The 22,316-nt window shown below is 42.3% G+C and overlaps 1 protein-coding gene across 9 annotated transcripts in view; it reads right to left on the reverse strand.

Moving 5' to 3' along the window:
• The window catches only part of Bbx (BBX high mobility group box domain containing), a 239,410-nt gene extending 218,276 nt beyond the window's left edge, over positions 1-21,134 (reverse strand). For 5 of the 9 annotated variants that reach the window (XM_032900285.1, XM_032900286.1, XM_032900282.1 and 2 more), the window contains exons 1-2: positions 21,014-21,134; positions 17,752-17,823 (exon numbers count right to left, since the gene is read on the reverse strand). The gene's annotated coding sequence lies outside the window, so the exon portion shown is untranslated. Of the gene's footprint in view, positions 1-17,751; positions 17,824-18,287; positions 18,603-18,637; positions 18,707-20,493; positions 20,516-20,885 lie in introns of those variants that run through there. The other 4 variants (XM_032900274.1, XM_032900277.1, XM_032900276.1 and 1 more) reach the window with 4 other exon arrangements.
• Positions 21,135-22,316: the final 1,182 nt, after the last annotated feature.

A 22,316-nucleotide genomic window follows, 5' to 3' on the forward strand; every position in this document is an offset into this window, starting at 1 on the left:
CCAGAATGTGAGACAGAATGCACAGGCCTTTGTCAGCACCACACACAGAAGTAATGTCTCCAATTAGTCTTTCGTGTTTATCATTTTAAAATGATTTCCATAATGAGCATTTTATAGTTAAGCTCTATCTCCACTGGTTTATAGAGTTGGTGCTCTAATGTGTTTGTTTAAAGCATTATTTTCTGGTCTACAACTAGCTGCAGGGTCTCTGCAGAGATCTCTGTAAGTCTCACTATATACAACCCAAGGAGGTAAGTCCTTGGTGCCAAGGAGACAAGAAGTTTTGTAAATTTATTATGGTGACCTCCCTCCAGAAGACGACAAAATTTTTCAACAAGACAACAAGAAAATATATTTTGACAATTTCCCAGCATTGGATGCCCTTCCCCTCCCCTAAAATTACATAAAAGAATAGAACAGTGTGCCTGCCTGGACTACCTGGTTCTCCTCCTTTGCAAGTTCCGAGCTGGTAATGCCCAGTTCCCACACTCCTAAGCAGAGCTCTGATGAAGCACAGCAGACTTCCCCTGCACGGTACAGCAGAAGGTACTCTCTGACGAAGACAGTTATTTAAACAGCAGGCTTGGAGTGCGGGCTTGGATCTTAATGTATTACCTTGTCTATGAACATCTGAGTGTATCCGGTCCATGACAAGGTAGGTGGGCACTGTGTCACCACACAAGTTTCTTAATTCGGCCACTATGAAGCATCACAGTGTATGAGTCAGTCAATCACTGCTTAAAAACTAAATCGATTATAGTTTTAAAAACTCCTTTTCTCCTGATCAACTGTGAGCAGTTTATATTTTCGTGGACAGGAAATCTAACAGCCCAGCAGAGTTCTAAACGCCGTTCTATGTAAGATCCGGAAGAGCTGCTATGAGGAAGAGCTGCTATGAGGCTGAGATGGCTTTCCCAAGATCAGACTAGAGTAAACTGAGGGAATTTGATAAGCCAGCCATTTAACAATGTGTAACTGTTGACAAATTCTTTCTCTGGACATGGAAGCAATGTTTCATTTTATTGTCTGTTAGTCACCAAAATCAGGTCATGTCAGAAAGTAGGTGAGACCTTACATCAGAAGATAATAAAGAAAGTTCAAGAGATAGACATATAAAGTGACTTTAGGATAACAGATAACGTGAGAGAACTATAGTGTCCACATAGCTTCATTCTCATTAGGAACAAAAAGGCACATAATCCTGCAGTGAGGATACTAATGTTTTTACATTATGTTGAAGCTAAACAGATTTCCACAGAAAACTGCCAAACCAAGAAGTCTTATCCTCAGACCTAGCTCTGCACACTCCCTTAATCCGGGACTTCCTTCAAATTCAAAAGGATGGAATCTTACTGCAATGTCTTCTACAGTTAATAGTCACTTTAGGTTTATGGTGCTTAAATCTAAACTTATTCCATCTTTATATTTTCATCACAGATTTCCCTATAGAATATTAACTTTAATTCACAAGTGTACCTAACTCTTGAAATGATTCCAAAAACAAGTTACTTAGAAACAATTACACACAACAATTTGCTTGGCAATGCACAAACACAAATACAGAAAAGGCCATGCTATCCTGTGTTCCAGAGTCATGCTTTTAAACCCAAGGCATCACAATTCAGTGGAAGCCCACGCAGGTCCACTGAATGGTGCATGAAGAAAGTATGCGAGGCAGTCGGATGAACTGGGAGAGAATGCCAAGTCCACTCAAAGGAAGACTGGTATGAGCAAGCTGGGGAGCCTCGGATGCGGTTCCTGCATCTGACGTTGAGAACAGTGATCGGGACATCACAGGAGTAGATGGAAGGGAGTGGAGCCACTGGTCTGGGGAGAAACTCTACCTCACTATCTAAGGCTTTCCTTTTCCTCGGCCACTTTAAATAATTTTTTTTAAAGTTCATGGGTTCTAACATTTCCATCATTCTATACCATTTAAGATAAACAGTATGCTCTACCTTTGCCAAACTACAAGTTGTCAACAGAATTTCATCCTAGTGGACATTACAGCACGTCCAAAGACACTATGCTGAATAACAACTGCAGAAGTGTTGACATGAGGCTAACTGGAAGAGTACTTGCTTCGCATCAGGAAGCCTTGGGTTTGAGCTCTAATCAACCAGGAAGAATGAGGCACACTAGCAAGCCCAGCATTGAGGATACAAAAGGAAGAGGATCAGAAGTGCAAGGTCATCCTTGGCCGCATAATAACTAAGACTGAGGCCAGCCTGGGATGCTTGAAAGCCTATCTTCAAAACAATAGAAAGGAAGGGAAGGAGGGGAGGGAGGGAGGGACAGAGAGAAAAGGGGTGGGAGGGTGGGAGGGAGGGAGAGAAAGAGGAAAAGGAGGAAAGGAAGGAGTAAGAGAGAGGGGGATGAGGGGAATGAAGGAAAGGGAGGGAAGAAAAGGAGGGAGGGAAGGAGAGAGGCAGGGAGAGAGGAGGGAGGAACAAAAGGGAGGTGATCCTAACATAAACATACTCAAAGCTCATTCTTTGTCAGTATATGGTCCTTTTATTTCCCATCCTATGCCCTAATAGTTTTTCAGTAGACAAACTATTCACATTACCTTAAACACTTATCTAAGCAAATCAGAAGTAAAGTATTTATTTCATTGATATTCTGCAGGCCTTATGACATGAGCAGCTAAAGCACATGTTCTTACACCACTGCTGTTCTAGGCGACAGCAATCTAAACAAGCTGGAAATAAGGAGGAAAAGATCTTAGCTCAAAAACACAAAGTCTGCCTTGTACAGGAACAGTTCTCTAGAAGAATGACTAGAATATGTAAATCTTGCCCTGGGGGAGCCAATACAAACTCAGTCACCTGGGTCAAGAGACTAATTTTAAACATGTGTTGTGTCTTTGTCTGTGAAATGGGAATAATGTCCTGCTAGTTACCTCACAGACTGTTCTTAAGTGCAAGAAAGATCAGTAAATTAAATCACGATGTGGGCTCTAAGTTACACCAAGTGTGAGATTTTACCACCGTGCAGTAGCAATAAGGGTTACAGACTAGCAATAAAGATCTGATAACTCAATGACTAATGAGATAAGAACTATTACTTGGAGATCATACCAAAGTTGCAAGAGGATCTCTGAGAAGAAATTAAACTCGCACTCAGCTGTGGATAGCTTCGGCAGACTAGACTGTCATTGTAAGACAATAAATAGGAAACCTCCAGCATTTGCTACAAGGCATTAGAAAAGCAAATTAGAATACTGTGGCTTACTTATTTCGTGTGCAGATGTGAAACTGCTTTGAATAAGCATGTACTTGTCTTGAACAGTAGCAGAGGCGAAGGACTGCATTCATGTGGCTACTTTCTACTAGAGAGAAAGCTAATGGCACAGCTTCTCCGGGAGATAATGTCAAAAAGCAATTTTAAATTGTCACTCCAAGGTTAGGAAGTTCCATGAGGTTAGCACCTAGAACATGACAGGAGCTCAAAAATACTCTGAGTACACAGAGCTAGGCTGATGATTCAAGTAAACAGAAATTTGTTAAGGTGGAACCTTTAAAAAAAAAAATCTGATGGAAGATAATTCCGAAGCGGTGGAGAAATGTAAAATAACGTCTAAAGTTCATTTGTAAATAAGTTCAATCTTACTTGTGATAGGGTAAGATTACAATGATACCATGACAAACCAGTTTTAGTACTGGAGAAGAAGGAAGAGGATCACAGCAGTTTAGGTCACCAGAGCACTTCTGTGTGGACAGCACTGGCAAAACAGCATTCACTTACAGGCCTCTGATCCACTCCTAAAAGCCAGGGGCTCCTAGTCACAGCGTGCAGTATAAAGCAAGCCAATTCAACAAAAACTAACCAGACACCTACTAACTATATCCCAGAACACATACCATACAGGGTACAAAGGGTAAAATCAGATCTCACTGTCTAAAGTTATCTCAATTGTCTTTAAGATCTGAGATCTCCAAAGCCACCCCTACAAGCTGATCATTCTATCTACCTATACAGAATCTGCCTACATACATTGTCCTGAAACAAACTTTTCATAGCACCCATCAACCATGGTCTCTGTCTGATACCCCAGGGTAAGCTAGTCTCTTCATCTCAATGCTGGAAGCCAATGCGTACTGAGTTCCTGTGTGACAAGTACTTTTAGAGGCACAAAAGAATATAACAATAAAAAAGTCTCCATTCTTACCAGATCCCTCATATGTGAGCTAGATTGTCCCGACCCTTAGCCCACACCCTGATTTGCATATTCATTAATAGTTTTCTGGAGCCCCTGGTATGTTCTGTATGCTAAGGAAACAGCAATGAACAAGGCAAAGCCCCTGACCCTCACACAACTTAAAAACTGGTATGGCACTGGCCAGCTTTGGTAAGTGGTTTCCAGAGTAGAGTTCCTGAACGCCATAATGTCACAAGACAGTCTGGAATGAAAGAAAAACTTAAGAATTTTTTGGTAAAGGTGTCCGTTGTAACTTTCTAATCTTTTACTTCGTTGTATAATAACCTATTTGTATAATTTATAAGTAAATATAAAGACACAAAGGATATATGCTCCAATTATTTTACTCATGGGAACATCACTTTAAACCTGGAGGCCAAGTGAGTGGTTTGGATGAGAGAACATTTAGGGTGAGGTGTTTGACCCCAGGGTTAACCTGGGTTCCCCATGGTCCATTTTCCCTCATTGTTCACCTAGATTGAACAAGCGTTTTGAGGAGATGGCTAGAGATAATTAATACAAGCAAAGTTAAAGTCAGGTCCACCCTAATTTCCCCTTTTTAATCGTGTTGTATTACTCTGTATCCACCAGCCCTGTGACACATAGATATCATGACCCCTAACTTTCTATTTCAGAGTGGGTGTGTGTAATTACTACGTTAGAAATACCCTAAGACCACTGCCCTTTTTGCTCTGCAAACACTGTTCTTCATTACTAATTTCAGTTGCCACACAATGAGTTTCATACTGACATTTCCACGCTTGTATATCATCCATCTTGCCCATATTCACACCTCCACTACCCCTGTATCACCTCTCACCGGCCTCTTCTTCCCTACACACTGCCTCCCTTCTGCTTTCATGTACATCGGCAGGCAGGCAGGCAGGCAGGCAGGCAGACAGGCAGGCAGGCAGGCAGGCAGGCAGACAGACAGACAGACAGGCAGGCAGGCAGACAGGCAGGCAGACAGGCAGGCAGGCAGGCAGGCAGGCAGGCAGACAGGCAGGCAGGCAGGCAGGCAGGCAGACAGGCAGGCAGGCAGGCAGGCAGGCAGGCAGGCAGGCAGGCAGACAGACAGACAGACAGACAGACAGACAGACAGTCCTAGACTCCATGGAAGTGTGATATTTTGTCTCCTGCTGTACACCTTCTCTTGCTCACCCCTCTGCCCTCCTTAGTTCATTCCTCCCTTAGTCCTACTTTCATGCCGTGTAAGAAACATGACATTCATCTGAATCTGAACTATTTGAACTCCAGTCCCATTTTCCTGCACAGAAACAATCTTTATAACTGAAAAAATAAAAGCCTCCACTGTTCAATCCATTTGGCCATTTATTAAATTGTTAATATGGGTTTCGATGTTATGTTTTTAGATCATTAACTTATAGAGTCAAGTGTATAACTGACAAAGATTAGTTTCTCATCCTATAGGCAGTCTCTCCCCTTTGTGACTGTCTATGGCATAGAAGATACCTCCATGCGAACGCCTTTGTCACCTGTTGGAACGATCCACTGTGCTATTGGAGACATTTTCAGAAAGTTCTTCCCTATCTTAAAGTGTTTGCTAGTGTCTTCCTCTAGCACTTGCATAGTTTCTATTCTATGTTCAGTCTTTGATCAATCTTGAATTGATTTAATACAGGGTGAGAAATACAAACCTAATTTTATTCTTCTGTATGTGGTTATCCAAACTTCCTAGTACCAGTTGTTAAAGAGGTTGTCTTTTCTTCAATGTCTGCTTTTTTACATTGTTGTCAAAAATTGAGTGGGGGCTATAGGTATGGCTTGGCAATTAACAGCACTGGCTGCACTGCACAGTCATGAGGGCCAGTGTGGACCACAGACAGATCCAGTGCAACAAGTCAGGCCTCCTTTGCATGCCTGGAACCTCCTTCAAGGGAGGGGAAACAGGAGGGGATTGCTGACTTCTAGCATAGCCTAGGCAATGAAAGCCACAGGCTCAGAGCAGGACCCTGACCAAAGAAATAGGCAGAGAGTGAAAGGAGGCTAGAAGATGCCCTCTTCTGGCTTTTTCTATGTATGGGCATGTGTACCTGTAAAATATACGTGCACATTCATTCACAAAGGTACAGACATACACATGTGAAATGGATAGACAGACAGATTGATAATTTTTTAATTAGGTGGCTATAGCTATGTGGGTTCATTTTTGTGCTTCTCTATTTCATTTCACTGGTCTGTAGGTTCTTTTATGCTGTTTTTGTTATTATAGCTATTCATATAGTTATTATTATTATTATCAATATTATAATTTGATATCAGGTACTATGATACATCTAGCAAAATAATGCTGTATGTATGCAGTACCCCAATAGATATTTTAAAGAACACTAATTATATTAGGATTTGGGGATAAAACTCCAACCTGCAAAACCAGCCGCTCCTAAGCAAGTATCAATTAGAAATAAAAATAAGGTGTCCTAAAATTATGTCAACAAAAACATACTTTTATATTTTGAAAAACTGAGTCAAAACTTTTTGGAGCACCACTTATAAAATGAACATCTTTTTCCTAATTCTTAAGAGCTGCTTATAGAGCTGAAAGGCCCCCCACTGTATTTGAAGTCTGTGTATCTAGAATGATACCAAAGTTTTCCCTGGTAAGCTCATCACTACTTATGTGAATGTGTCCTCAGAAGCATAGCTCTGTGTACAAGGTCTTCCAAATTACAGACAATGTGTACAGTTTGCATTATTTATGCAGAGATTATAAGTAGAAAATCATGAACGTAAGACAAAACCCAGCCGCACAACAAATCCATATGAGTGTTCCAGGTCTTGAGCGCTCCTAGAACCAAGTAAGATCAGAACATGTGTCTACAGATAGATGAGACTTGTAAAGACATTCACTATTTCCAGAAGGATTGGGAAATAGTAAGATTTAATGCCTGTTCTTCAATAAAGCCAAAAGAGACTAGAAAAAAGACTCACGTGTTGTTAATCTGCATTTCTGTCCTCCTTGCTACTCTGATGAAAACATTACAGACATTATCCATGATGTGACTTTATAAAGAACCATTTTCCCAGATTAGCTTCTCCCTTACGCTATCATTTTTTAATGTATTTGTTATAAAAGCACCCAAAGCTGACAACTGGGAACACTGAGTACAGTATTATGGAAATAAAGTTTCACACTATCCTATGCTGAGAGTCAGAGGTCACCAGCCTAGAGCGGGACACAAATGAAACTAGGTGGAAAAATACAAAAGCCATGATTATAAGATCACACCCCATTCATTATGAATAAATGCAAACAAGGACCACACTGGACGACCTGCCAGACCACAGCTTCCTAAACAAATAAATCCAAGTACAGGTTGAAAACGCCCTGGGAAAGCAGACAACTACTTGATGAAGGAACTAGGTACAACTTACTATTATCTCTCGTGGGCTCCTATACAATCCACGCTAATACTCGAACCAGAAATAGTATTAGCATACTTCCAACTAGTGCAATTTCAGCGACAGTACTAATGCCTTTAGTACGTATCTGCACGGGCATGTCTTCTGGCCCTTTTATGTCTAGTTCACGTTTACTATTCTAGTCTATTAGCCATGCCTTTAACGTTGGTGTGTATGGAATCCTCTATGAGAAATTACACAAACATTTCTGTTCAGCCATGGTATTATTACACTTTATGCCACTGATAGCAATAACTAAACAGCAAACTCTTAAAACTTGATTAGAATAAAATTGAATTTTAAATGTTATCAAAGGATATACTGATATTTAAATAAAATGAAAAAAATCGACATTGCGAACTTGTTTCCTATTTCTAATCCGGGGTGGTTGTATTTGTTTGGGGATTTGGTTTGTTTTTGAAAAACTCTCTCACTACTTAGCCCTGACTGGCTTGGAATCATTATCCACTTCGCCACCATCCTCCAAAGTCTCTGTCTTACAAATAAATGCTGGGATTCGACATATGCACCACCAAACTATAAGGCTGACTCTTCAAAACGCACTCCAGTGCTCAAATTACTTTTACACTTAGGACAAAGACAACTGTCACGAGAAGAAAGTCCCACCTACATTTCAGTGTTCCACACCTGTCTAAATGGGTCTAGTTTTCATCAGTTCCTTCTTAGGACTATTATATACCCCTTAGTCTTAGGACTATTATATACTCTTAATATAACAGTATATAAGTATATATATTATATATAGTTATAGAGAACAATTGGTATGTATTAATGTACACGGTAAATATTTACGTCTTCCGGCTCCATGTTTACCTTGAGGACAACAATTATTTTGTATTTACTTTTATATCTCCCAAGTCCAGGCCAAGTACCAACCAACACACAGTAGGCACTTGATGCACAAATGCTGACTGACCAGAGTTTTTAACTAGTTAAATCTCACCGGCATATGATCAAATTTCTTTATTTGGAAAATACTGTTGTTTGAATATAACTTAAGATATAAAGGAGAAAGAAGTGTGCCAATTATCATAAATAATTGACTCGAGTTACAAGCAACCTGAAGGAGAACAGTCTGAAAGTAGTGGGGGTGGAGGGGGAGGTAAAAACAATAAACAGAAAATCAGCGCCTTCGGCACGGTATCATTGGACCAATGCGAGTAAAGCAAGATTCTGCCATAGCTGAAAAAGATGACTATCCCAACAGCCTCCTTACTAAAACGTGTTACTCATGAGTCTCATGAATAAGGGGAAGGAGAGCCATCCTGAGAAGGAAAAGACAAACTTGCAACCTTTTAGAATCGAACTAGGCTGAGTGCTGAATTTCAGAATTAAAAAGATAAATAAAGTAAAAATTGAGGAGCTGGGATTTAGCTCAATGGTAGAGCGCTTACCTACCAAGCTTGAGGCCCTGGATTCCACCCTCAGGTTCAAAGGGGAGGAAAATAACAAAAATGACCAACAAAACAAAGTAACTGGCACACATACCCTAGCTGAGCAGTGCTGATACACACTTAATTCCAGTGCTTGAGAAACACACAGAAAAACCTGTCTCAAAAAAAAATGAGGGCGCAGAGAGGTGCTCAGAGGTAAGAGTGGGCACTCAGTGCTTTTGCAGAGGACCAGAGTTTGGTTCCACCACCCACGCGGCAGCTCGGAATGTCTCTAACTCCTTCCCAAGGGATCTGACACCTCTTCTGGCCTCCACTGACACTAAATGAACGCGTCCGGTGCAAGACATACATGCAGACAAAACACTCACACAAACAAACAAAGATAAACCTTTTTAAAAAGACTGATTTCATATGACTGTGGATCTCAGTAATAAAAATGTTACTTTATATTTTTACTCACAAACATTTTCCCCTATGCAAACTTTTATCTTACTGACTATTTTCTACCTATCACAATAGAAGTCAGTTTCTTAGGTAAAATAAAGGGAGACACATATCTCAACCCATTCTCAAAGACTGATGAATTTGAAACTTCTAACTCTACACATAATTTATATTTGACCGACAGGCACTCAAATATGAATGCCCAGAAATAAAATATACTTGGCAATTTTTCCACTAATATTGAATTTTCTTTCAAAGTAAATGTCAGGGAACTACTTTATAGTACTCCCTATGTGATACTGTCAAATTCCTCCAATAAAATATACTTATTAATTGGGTATTAAAGAACTCCAGAACACAAACATCACATATGGAACACAAACATGAGAAAAGTCAACTGCTCATAAAGGAAAAGACTTCTACTAATGCGTTATAGAAATTACAAATATTAAAAGGAAGAATGCTATGGGCATTTCGATACAAGACAAAGAAATAAAAAAGAAAGCTGACTTGTTAATAAACAAAGCTTGGAGCTGGTTATGCCTTTCACAGTAATCGTATGCATTAAAGTCTACATTAGACCCTGTCATAATGGGACCTTCTCATAGAATTCCTTTAAAAGTGAGAAAGAATAGTGTTCCATCATTTCAGAATGAAGACTTCTCTTTGAGAGAATGAAAATCTGTGGACTTTTTGGTGGACTTTTCTCCAAACCTTTTCATGTCTTGCTTCTTGGAATGTGGCCCTAATGGCAGGTAAATATAGACCAAGTCCCAGGAGACCACGGTACTGTACACTGGCACTACACCTTGCAAAATCCCTGTCTAGCTGTATGACCTCAGACAAGTTACTTATCCTGAGACTTGGTTTCCTTGTCATTAAAACAGAGGCTTCTCTCATCTGAAAGTTATTATAGAAAATAAACTAGTAAAACTGTGTAGAAAATAAGGCTCTCCATCTAAGTTCGCTTTCTCTTTTCCTCCCAGTGTAAAACACAACTTGGGAAACCTTTCTATAAAACACACCCAGTGAATATTAATCAAATACTAGCTGTCCCATCACCTTCAAAGCCTTAAAGAATATGAAATTTAGCTCAATCTACTTCATCAAAGCAACAGGTGTCTTTATTTCACACAGCCTTGCTGAAGGATCCTCCTAACACTGACCTAACTGACACATGTAGGAATGTTTACAAGTTTCAAATTCATTTACCAACCATTTTATTATATGAGCGGCATTAAATGCTAAAATGATTTGAAACCTATAAATTTTTAAAATCAAGTAAAAGTTTAAAAAATAAAATTTACCTCCACATTCTTTTTAAAATTTTACAGGCAGTGTACAGGCTCAGAGGGAGATTGGAGAGGGAGGAAGGGAAAGAAGAGAGAGGGAAGGGAGATGAAGGAAGCAGCAGAAATAAAGAGTAAAGAAAAAGAGAATGAAGAAAGAAAAGGGAAAGTTAAATTTCCACAACTTAGAAAATAACCAAAATTTGACAGATTTATTTCCTCCTCATTTTGTTTTGGACACCACTACACTCCATTTATAATGAATCACAGAACTACACTTTGGTAAGTTTTAGAAGGCACACCAAAATAGTAATAATAATAATAATACAGCCAGGCATAGTGATACAGGCAATAATACCAGCAGTTGGTCAGGCAGAGGCAGGATTGAGTTCAAGACCAGTCAGGACTATAAAACAAAAACATCTTTAAATAAAAAGCCAGGACGGGCAGTGACACTCAGAACTTATTAATATTACAATAATCAACATGACTAATAAAACTGCCTCTGAGTCCTCAATCTGCAGCTCTCCTACATGGAGGAGTACAGTCCCATAAATAATGAAAGCATTATCAAAGCAACCGTTCTTCAGTGTACCAGTGTGAGTGTCTGTCAGTGACAACTGATTGAACATTTTAGCATAGTGACAAGCCAGACAAGGTGTTACTCTACTCCTAGAAGGTAATATACTGTGAGATACCATCTTCACAGCAAATTTTCATTTACCCACAACGCTTACATTGGAACTTAAAAGCAACAGGCATAATCTTAACATTTTCTAATTTTAAAAAGAAGGAATTGGTCATCTCTATAAAACCAACTCACAACATTCTTATCTAACAATAAAATAAATTTTTGGGAACACTTTTTTTTTTGGAGGGGGGGTGATGGGAAGAAACACAGGGAAGTGACAAAATGATGAGATAAATATAACCATTCCATGAAACGTCCAATAACAGTACAACACCCTGAAGCTAACCTGCACTGTGTTCAATGGTCTAAGAAATGACTGAGTGCTTCTAAACGTTTTAGAGGTCTGTGTTTGTTTGATAAAATTAAAAACTATAACAATGGAATACAGGAAACTCACCTAAGCTTGAGTAGTACGTGTGTGTGTGAGCCCTTCTATTCCAGAGGCCATTCCCTCTGCTCACCTGAGGGTTCAGGCACTAAGGACAACACTGGGGCTTACCTGGCTTTATACCCCTGACCCCTTACATGTAAACATAGGCACAGCGAAGCAGTTACAAGCTTGCAGTGAAGCCAGTCAGCCCGGTGGATGATCACATATTAAAGACAGCAAAAAGAGGCTCCTTGTGGCCAAACAGGCAGGAAGAGCTGACAATTCACTCCGTGGACTAAAGGAGTTAATTCTAAAGGATCCCTGTCCTTACTTAAAGCCCATACCTCTATACACAATGCAGATTCAGACTTTTGAAGGGTTTTCCTGGGTTTTAATGCAGCAAAATGCTACAAACACCACAGATTATATAAAACCCCTACAATAGACTACAATAGAGCAAATAATGACCATACATCGCTATGTGAATGGACTTGAAAAGTATTTGAAAAATCCTCTGACAGAGCTCAGTGTTGGTCCCAAATGAACATTGATACCAGTGTTTTGAGGGAAAACAAACTTTACTTTTTCAATAATGTGAATCTATATTCAAGACACATGAAAATACAAAGACAGTGTCAAAACATACAAAGCTTACTAACTTATTAGAGATTCTAAAATTGACAAATTAGAATTCATAAAGTGGGAAGGAGTTTCTGGCAGTGCTAATTCTAAAACTTAGAAAATACAAAAGTTGCTTAATTTAATTTTATTTAAATTAAATGATGATTAAGGCTACCTAAAAATGAATGTCTATGTGCAGAGCAACATGCAAACTTAAAATGGTGCTGTTGGGAACCCTAACACCCAACTCCTATACTTTCTTCCCATGTGAGCTCCTGTTCTGCTACCCCTAGCTTTTGGGCTCGTGTATGTCCCATTCATCTTCTCCTTAGCTTGTCCTTTCTTTGAAATGTAACTTATTAAGCACTAAGATTTATCTTTGCAGAGAGCTAATTTCAATGGTTTCTGAAGAACACCCTGAATGATTAGTTAGAAGAAAGTATTAGTTTATAACCAATTTTACATGTAGAGTAGATTTAAGAGTTTTATTACATCATTCTTACTTATACTCTGATACATCTTCTTGATAAGGAAAGGAGTAGTTTTTATCACACAGAGAACGTCTATATAAACCCACAGCACGGCTAGGATACAGTGTAGGATTCATAATGCCCATATGTAAACATTAGTCATGTGCCTTAATGGAAGTTTAAGGATACATGATCTAAGGCAGTGCTCTCAACCTTCCTAATGCTGTGACTCTTTAATACAATTCTTTGTTGTGGTGAATCCCAACCATAAAACTTTTTCATTGCTGCTTCATAACTGTAATTTTGCTACTGTTGTGAAGCAGATATTTGGTTTGTGACTCCCCTACCCCACAAGTTGAGAACCACTAAATTCTAAGGCATCCTAGCATTAAAAAAAAAAGTTATCGGAAAAGAATAATGTTCAATGTGCTCAACCAAGCACCTTGAAACACTGAAACATGAAAAGTCATTTTCTTGTCCTCCTGTCCTATGCTGTGCTTTTGGTTGGCAGGCATGCGGGCTGAAGCCTGGGCTTCTACCACAGAGCTGTAAACCAAACAACAGCCCCTGCCTTCTTCAAGTTGTTAGACAACTTTTCCCCAGATCCAAAAACCACTATAGCATGCCTTAGCTTTTTATTTTCCTGGCTACTATTACTACTACTACTACTATTATTATTATCATTATTATTATTTCCTTCCCTAATTACTTGTCCAATAAAACGCAGACACTACATACTCAGTGCTGAGTACACAGCACTAATGCTAAGAACCTTTACCGACATTACCGTCTTGTGCAGTTCTCACACTGTTGCATAGTAATTACATTCTGCATGTACACTAAAGATCATTTAATTTAAATAAACCTTTTTAAAACTAAAGCTATGAGGAGACAATCTCTAAGTCCCTCAACTTGTCTGCTACAAAGAATGCAGAGTAGAGCCTAAGGCTCTTCCTATGCAAAGGCTCTGTCCCTTGTCCTGTACACACAAACACAGGAATATTCACAGTGAGGAAGACTCTGCCAGTCTTGCACTGAGCACACTGAAACATGGCCTGAATTTGGGGAAGCTGGAACAGACTTCAGCAGTCAAATACTTCAGCGGTAACTTCTGTCAGTCTGTAGCCATCAGTCCATTATGCCAGAATTTCTCAAAGTCCTTCCCACCTACTGCAAAAATCACCTTCTGTACTGATTAAAATCTAAATTTCTGGGCCTCACCGAATCAGAATATCTAGTAATGGTGCCTCCATTTTTTAGCATGCACTCAAGATTGGCATTTTCAAACAATAAGTCATAAAGTCAGTTTGGAGGACTTTGTCTAATAAAATAGCTTAGAACAAATGCAACTTATAAAAAGATTCTATAGAGACAGAAACTATCAGAGGGTGCCATATACTGTCTCAGCAGACATGCTTAGTACTCAGATGGTTTGCAAAGTAAAACAGTATTGCATAACTCAGTCAAAAATGTTTAAGAAATATAGCTGTTTTAACTATTTTTATCTTCATTTCCTTTTGTCATTTTTTAAAGATCTTAGTTATACCATTCTAAGGGTTTCTGTCATAACCCCTTTCTGAGGTCTGTGCTTAAGTACTCATAGAATTATTTAACCAATATTTTGCAATATTTTGGTTTTCTCATTCTTAATGACTTCTCTTTTTTTTTTTTTTTTTTTTTTTTTGGTTTTGTTTTTTCGAGTTGACCGAACCCAGGGCCCTGCGCTTGCTAGGTAAGCACTCTACCACTGAGCTAAATCCCCAACCCTCCCTTTATTTTTTTTATCCAACCTCCTCATTCGGTGGAGTTATTTCACCACCTAACCCCTCAAACTGATTGGTAGAATTTAACTATGTATTCTGGTGGCTAAGTCAAATACTCCATGGAATTTAATCTGTGAAACCTTTCGACCCCTCATTTTCTCATCTTCCACTTACAGTTTTAGATAGAATTCCTCACTGGATTGCTTTCCTAAGCATGCTCTTGCTTAACTGGCACCTGCTCCAATACTTACCATATTATTTTTCTTTGAAAGGAAAAACAAATGATAACAATCCGGTTAACATACAAGGATTTTCTAGGTAAATCTGGACAGCTTTAAGATGATGCACCATGAATGCACTGGTATTCCAAGGAATGGCAGTCTTTAAAATATTGAAATGATCAACTATGCGGACTGGGTGAAACCACACTCAAACTTTGCTCATGTGTAACTCAAAAATATAGACATATCTGATGTGAAGTCCAGGAGTGGTATCATATCAAACAAGTCTATTTTAACAGCTGCCATTGGTGGTAAGTTATTAGAAATTGAGTGGACATCAAAGTACAAGTTTTAAGCATCTTTTTCTTGAGCTAAGTACCTGTTTAACACTTTACTCACTGATGTCCTACATTGCTGATGGTGCAGTACAGCAAAATTAAGCACCTAAATTAATTTAATTACCATAACTGGAAACACAGTCAGCACTTTTGAGACACTAAGAAGAAAGTGGGCATTCTTTTAGTACAGCAAAAACAGGCACACCTGTAATGACACTCTCCCAAGTTATTTGGGGTTTTTTTTTGTAAGGTAGTGCCTGGAACCCTGCATTACTTCAAATAAAGATTTCTAACATAAAATTGATATTCACAGCAAGACTCACTTAGAGATGTGGACCTTGCCGTTACCTATGATCTTTATGAAGTAAGGAAAATAAGACACTTCAAGGATGCTAGCTAATGAACAATTGGAGTTTGCAGTTTTACCGAAAATGTGGTTTTATTAGTTTAGCTGCCAAATAGCATTATTTTCAGGCTCATTATTCCTTCCATATTAAAAACAAAGCTATCTCATTAACTCAGAAATATAACACTTTTTAAATCAGATTCAAAGATAGATTTATTAAGTCTCAAAATTGTAAAGCTTCCCAGATACCTCAGTCTATAATGGAGAGTTCCACAATCCACCCCAGTTTTCCAAAGATGCAGCACCATGGAACAACATGGATAAGTCACCCTTCTAATAGCTGGTGGTTTACGTGAAATGCAAATTAGGCTTTCAGTTTCAGAATTTAATAGATATGCAGAATAAGAAAAATTTAGAAACTCTCAATGACGCAGAAGCAGAAACTTCTTTAAATTCTTACTTTGATAAGTAAAGAGTCACATCTAGTAAACACGCCGTGGACGCAAACAACCGGTAATTCACGGCAAGGTGACTTGTAAAAATCCCACTGCAAGTTGTACACTATCACCATAACCGGACCGACTTCAAAGGCAGTTCTTGAAAACACTGTCTTAATGAAGGAGGCATTTGCTATCTCAAAGAAGGACAAGAGCTGATCAGATTGCTTTTATTGAGGTATTGATTCTCATACTAAGTTTCTGAATTGGTCAAATACATTTCCGAAGGGAAAGGTAACATTTAATGTTCACTACAGTGAACACAATTGGCCTTGTGTGTACGTGGGAGGATGTTCTTTAGACAACAGTAATGTATCCTGAACCTATTCCCATACAGAGAAAAGAGAAAACTTAAAAAATTAGTAATCCTGAATCCACGTATTATGGTGGTACACACTAAACTCACCTTAGAAAATATTCTCATTATAATCACTCCAGTTGGTATATATGTGACATTATGAGATCCCTGACTGGAATACCTAACTTTGTGGACCAGTGTAATACATTACTCAAAAAAAAAAAAAAAAATCCCACAAAATTTAGATGCCCTCAAGCAGCCAGTAATATCCAAGCACATTTGTCAGTGACTGTGGACCACCACAAAGGCCTGATCTTAAACTTAACCCCTTAACACTAACACATTTTAATAACATGAACATTATCCCACCCAGCCAATCAGGAAGCAAGAAAAGTAAGGATCATCCTAAGCTCTCCTTCATGGAAAACTAACTACAACTCATATTCGTCCACAGAGCACAGTTTCTAATCCACTACGGCACTATCATATACACCATGGTTGATGCATATAAAGTTCAGTACAGCTAGTTTTCTTAGACCATCGGCAACTCCATATGCCTTTACAGTGGAGGGGCCGACTTGCTAATTAGTTTTCTGTAGTTTTCCAAACACCATGTTGCTCTTAAAGACTGTGCAAACGCCGTTTTCACTACCCTGTTATCGCTCACAAACTTTGCAGGCACTAACCATCCCAGATACGCTTTACAGAACTTTCCATTTCAGAGATTTGAGAGGCGTATATCTGAAAATGGCAGTCAACGATAAATCTCAGAGTAGATGTCTGTTTATGTACAAGACAAGTGAAATGCTCCCAATTTCTCCAACTGCATAAATATTTATGGAAGTTAGGACTAATTTTGAATCAGGCTTGAACATTAAATAAAAGATTTACTGTACTACCTAAATACAAACTTCCCCAACTGTTTCAAGTGTCAAAGGTGAGAATCTGGAAGAAAGCGAACACATCGCGTAATTAAAGAACTCCTTATTACAGTGCTTTCTTGGTCATTTAATAAATTCATTCATACATTACAAGCTTGCTACATTCGTATCTGTCGAATTTACTAGGCCTTCAACTCCGTCAAACTTCACTACCAACTAAAATATCTGTTTAAAATAATTAGCTTTCAAGTGACGCTTGCAGGTAAACAAAAAACAAACATCTAAACTATCTTGAACTGTCAATAACCTGCAAGTGAACTGTAAGGACTAAAAGTCCTGAGTTTTGCTGTGAGAAACTCAATGAGACAAGCTGGGGCGGGGGGGGGGGGTAGAGCATTATAACCCTAATATGCATCTAATAATGACCCTTCTGTCGCTACCAATAGCCACCCACTTCCCTCTCTCAAGAGTGTGCATACTTACCCTGGAAGGTAAATGGGAGGTACACAGGAAGGAAGATGAACTGCAGCAAAGCCTTTGTCATATGACAGTGACCTATAGGTAGCAAATAAAGGCACATCATCAGAATGGGAAGGCTTTACAAGAGTACAGTTCAATGAGAGAAGGGCACAAAACCCAGGAGTCCAGCTCCACACCAACCCCTTGCCTGTCTCCACCCTCCTCCACGAAAGAGCGCAAGGGCAGAAAGGGAAAGCATCTTTGATTATTCAAAGTGGGTGGGGGCAGCCCAGCTGGCATTCCTGGGTCTCCCCAGAACCTTGCTTCCTACTCCCTGTCTGTACAAAGCAAAAAGTTGATCTGTTCTGAACAGCAAAGCCCACATCACGATCATTCATCAACTTGCACAAGTGATCACCACCCCCTGGGCAAATACACCGGTAACCAAATCGTAAAGATCGATAGGCACTCCTCGGTGCCTCCCTCTGCCCAGGAGCCAGCCAGCCCAAGGAGCAACGGTAGCAGCGGGTCCAGGTATCGTAGCCCTCAGCGTTGCAGACCTGGGCGGCCACAGCCAGCTCCCAACAGCCGGGCTAGGTCACAATCCGGAGACTGGAGATCGGAGTCGACCTGGGGAAACAAATTCTCCAAAGCCCACGACAGCAAGCTCAGTCCACCAGGTCGGCGAGGTCGGGGTGGGGGAGGCTGGGAAATGCCGAGGGAGAAGGGGAGGGAGGGATCCCACCCAGGCTTTGTTGCTGGTCACCATCAACTTTGCATCTTAGTACAAAATGTCGATCTTTAAGGCTGACAAGACAGAGGCAGAGGTAGAGGGAGAAAGAGAAAGGCAATAGAGTCCATCTTGCTTTGGGGAAGAGGGGGAAGGAAAAAAATGAAGTGCAAACCCTACACTCCGGGCGTAAAAGTCTTCTAAACACCTTTCCAGAACGTAGGAGCAACGAGTAGGGTGTCCCTGTGCCTGTGCCCGCTCGAACTGGCGGCGGTCTGGGGGGGCCTCCTCGCCTCCCCTCTTCCTCCCTCCTCCTTCCTCCTCCTTCCCCTCCTCCGTTCCTCCTCCTCCTCCCCTCCTCCTCCTCCTCCCGCGGGCCCCGGCGAAGATCCCGCCGCCGCTGCCTCTGCCGCCCCCAGGGGAGGCACCGCCGCCGCCCGGCCCTGCGCTGCCATTCCTGCCTTGGACGCGCGGCGTGGCGCGCGCGGGGGGCCAGGCCGGGTGGCTGCGCGGAGATGCCTGCTGTGGGGACCCCGCGCCCCTGGCCGTAGTCTGGCTACAAAAGTCGCGGGAGCAGAGGTGGCGGCGGCGCGCAGGGGGAGAGGACGCGCGTGGGGAACCCACGCCGCGAGTGGGCAGCCCCAAGGGATGGCCGAGAGCGCCCCTCCCCGTGCAAGGAAAGTACCCCAGTCCCCGCCAGCCAGCCACAGGAACAGCAGCCCGGCGTCCACGGCCGGTAGACGAGAACTGGACGTGTCATTAGCAGGACAGGCAATGGTTTCAAAGCCCCAGGCCAATGACCATTAGCCGAGGCAGAGCTAGCTCGGTCCCCATCCCCCACCACCTCCACCCACCTCCCCCTCCAGCTACCCCCCCCACCTCCACCCCACCTCGCGAAACTTTTCAACAAGATCCACCTGGGCTAATTTGTCCTCAGACAGTTAAAATATTGACTAGACCCTACACACTGGGAAGGGAGGGGAATGCACGCTTTATTTTCCTTTCTGTAGAAAGGAAAGCAAAAAATAGCTTGTCTCTGTGTCTCTCCCTCTCCCCCCCCCTCCTCTGTCGTACATGTTGTGTCTTAGCTTTTTGCATCGTTTCGTTTTACCTTCCTCATTTAGCAGAAATGATCGCGGGTATTTCACACATAAACGTGTTCCAGATTCCTGGATTCAGGGTCCTTGTAAATTACAGGACTCGGGTTCGGTCTCAGTTACGTTAAGTTTCATGCGATATCCCCAAAATAAATTAAAAAAAAATAATACATTTCTGAGGGTGAGTGAGCGAGACGAGGTGGAGGAGGAAAAGAAGCCTCCAGTCTGATTTCTGTAATTTACTAGCGACCCGGTTCGCAGCAAATAACAGTGTAACACGAGCGTGGCTTCAGAGGGTTGGGGAGCTCTTTCTAGAGGCATCGACCCCATCCCCGGATAAAGGATCTGCAAGTTTTCTGTCATCGCGACCATGCAATGCCATAACTTACCTTCAGAATGAGTCTTTAAACAGCCAAGGCCTTCCTCCTCCCCTCCACCGCCACCACCCCCAGCCTCGCTCTCTCCACCTTAAACTTATTGACACAACATAATCCCACATTCAAGCAAAATCCTGACACAGCCTCCCTCCTCCTCTTCCCCCTCCTCTCTTCCCCCTCCTCTCTCTCTCTCTCTCTCTCTCCCTCCCTCCCCCTTCCCTCCCTCCCTCCTCTCCCTCTCTCTGCCTTCTTTCGCCTCCTTCCCCTCTCCCCTGTTCTTCCTCCAGGCTACTCTGGCACTAGAACAGCACTTTCTCCACTCGCCGCGCATTTGGCTGGGGGTGGGGGGTGAGGGGGACACCGATCTCGGGGCCGGAACACCCAAATCCTAACTCTGCAGATGAACGAGCAACTGGGCTGCTGGTCCCGGTCACCGTCGCACACACCAAACGTAACCCAGACCCACCGAGGGCAGCCTTCCCGTACCTTCCACCCCTGCCCCGGGCTCCTCAGGCCCCACCTCCCCCAGCAGCCGAGCCCTGCCCGGGGCTCCTCCACGTACTTTCGCCTCCTTGAAGTTTGGGGCTCCCGGGGCGGCCACGAGCCGCCTGCCGGCGTGAGGACCGCTCCGTTGTTGTTTTCCCCAGGCGGCTCAACCCCGCGCCCCAGCTCCGTGCCCCCTCAGGCGGCGCTGCCTGGCGCCGAGAGGTGCTGCTGCAAACGCAGCCTGGCACCGGCTGGCCTACCTCCCCAGCCCGGCCCCAGCTCGCGCTCGCCGGGCAACGCCGCGCGCCCCCCGGCCCGGGCCCGCCGGCGCGGCCGCCGCGACCCTCGGCCCGACCTCTCGCCACCCAAAGTTTTGGCTGAGGGGAAAGTGGCCCGCGAGGCGCCGGCCGGTGGCGGCTCGGGCTCCGGACGCGCGGGCTCCCCTCGCCTTCCTCAAGTCCACCCTACCGGCTGCCGCCGCCGCCGCCGCTCCTGCCGCGGAGTCCTCGGGCTGCAGCCCCGGCGGCTCGCAAGTGAGTAGGAAAACAGAAAGTGCGGGAGAGCGCCTGCGAAGGCTGCGGATGGCGGGCGCCTACCTCGCGGGCTCGCCGCGGCGCGAGGGCGTGTGTGTGGCTCGCCCTCAGCGGCCAGTCAGGGGCTCTCTATGGGAAAGTGGAGAGGAGCTCGCGGAGCCGCGCTGCCTCCGCTTCCACTGTACACTGCTCCACATACAGTACATGCAACCCGGAGAGACTGAAAACACTCATTTTATATAAGGCAGCCTGCCATTGGCCCACGCCGTGACGGACGGGCGGCGCAGCCAAACAGGAGGCGCGTTACACCCAAACACACGCACACATACACACATTTCACAGAGACACACAAAGATCATCACATTTTCTATTTTCTAATGTTCGGGACCTGTAGACAGTGGGCGAGGACAGGTAGAGAGGCCCGGCAGAGTAGAGGTCAGAGGGGAAGCCCTCTCTGTACCAAGTTGCCAGGCTTGAAACTGGTGTCCTTTTGACTTGGGAGGGTTATGGTAATAAACTACAACTCCACTGGATATGGAAGTGAGGAGGGGTGGGTTTGATCGCTGCCTTGTGGTGCCCCATGAAAGAGGCGAGCATTGTGTTATGATTTTACAGCCCGACCTGCTAACAAGTGGCCGAGAAAGGCTTTTATCGGCTTAGATTTCTTTTGTCAATGGGTTAGCCATCACATAGGCCAAAACAGTAAGAGATAAGTTTATCAAGACTAGAATGCATTGAGATTGTGAATGCCTCGTTAGCAGACAAATTGAGAAAGAAAGAAAAAATTCAATACAACACACAGAAACGAAGATAAACCTTATGCTAAAATAGCCAAATGTGCACTTAAAAGTCAGAGAGCAATCACCTGTATGGATACACAAGATGCACTGAAATTATACACCTTGTGGAAATATGACAATTGACAGTCTACCTTAGAAATAGGCCTCTTCAATATAGCCAAGGTTTGACATATATATACATATATGTGTATATATCCTTTGCTTTATATATCTCACTGCCTGTGACTACTTTATGGTCGGTGACTTCTAGAGACATTGAATGCGAGATCTACTCTTAATGATGTTTTTACTATGCTTCATCTTTGGAGGATCTTGTTTAACAGTTTAATATAAACAAGCCAAAGGGATTCTGAGAGGGAAAAAAAAAAACCTAGGAATTAAAATAAGAATAAGATTCACACACAAGTTTTTAACTAGTTGAGCAATCTTTTGAGCATATGAGTTCTTTCCGTCTCCTTCATTCTTAGACTTGATTTTAGTTTCTATTTGAGGATTAAGATAAGCCTTCCCAAGATTGCCTTCATTAAATGGTTCTTGAGCACCTACAATTCACAGGCACTATTCGA

The sequence above is a fragment of the Rattus rattus genome, chromosome 4 (assembly GCF_011064425.1).
Source record: "Rattus rattus isolate New Zealand chromosome 4, Rrattus_CSIRO_v1, whole genome shotgun sequence".
Classification (NCBI taxonomy): Eukaryota; Metazoa; Chordata; class Mammalia; order Rodentia; family Muridae; genus Rattus; species Rattus rattus.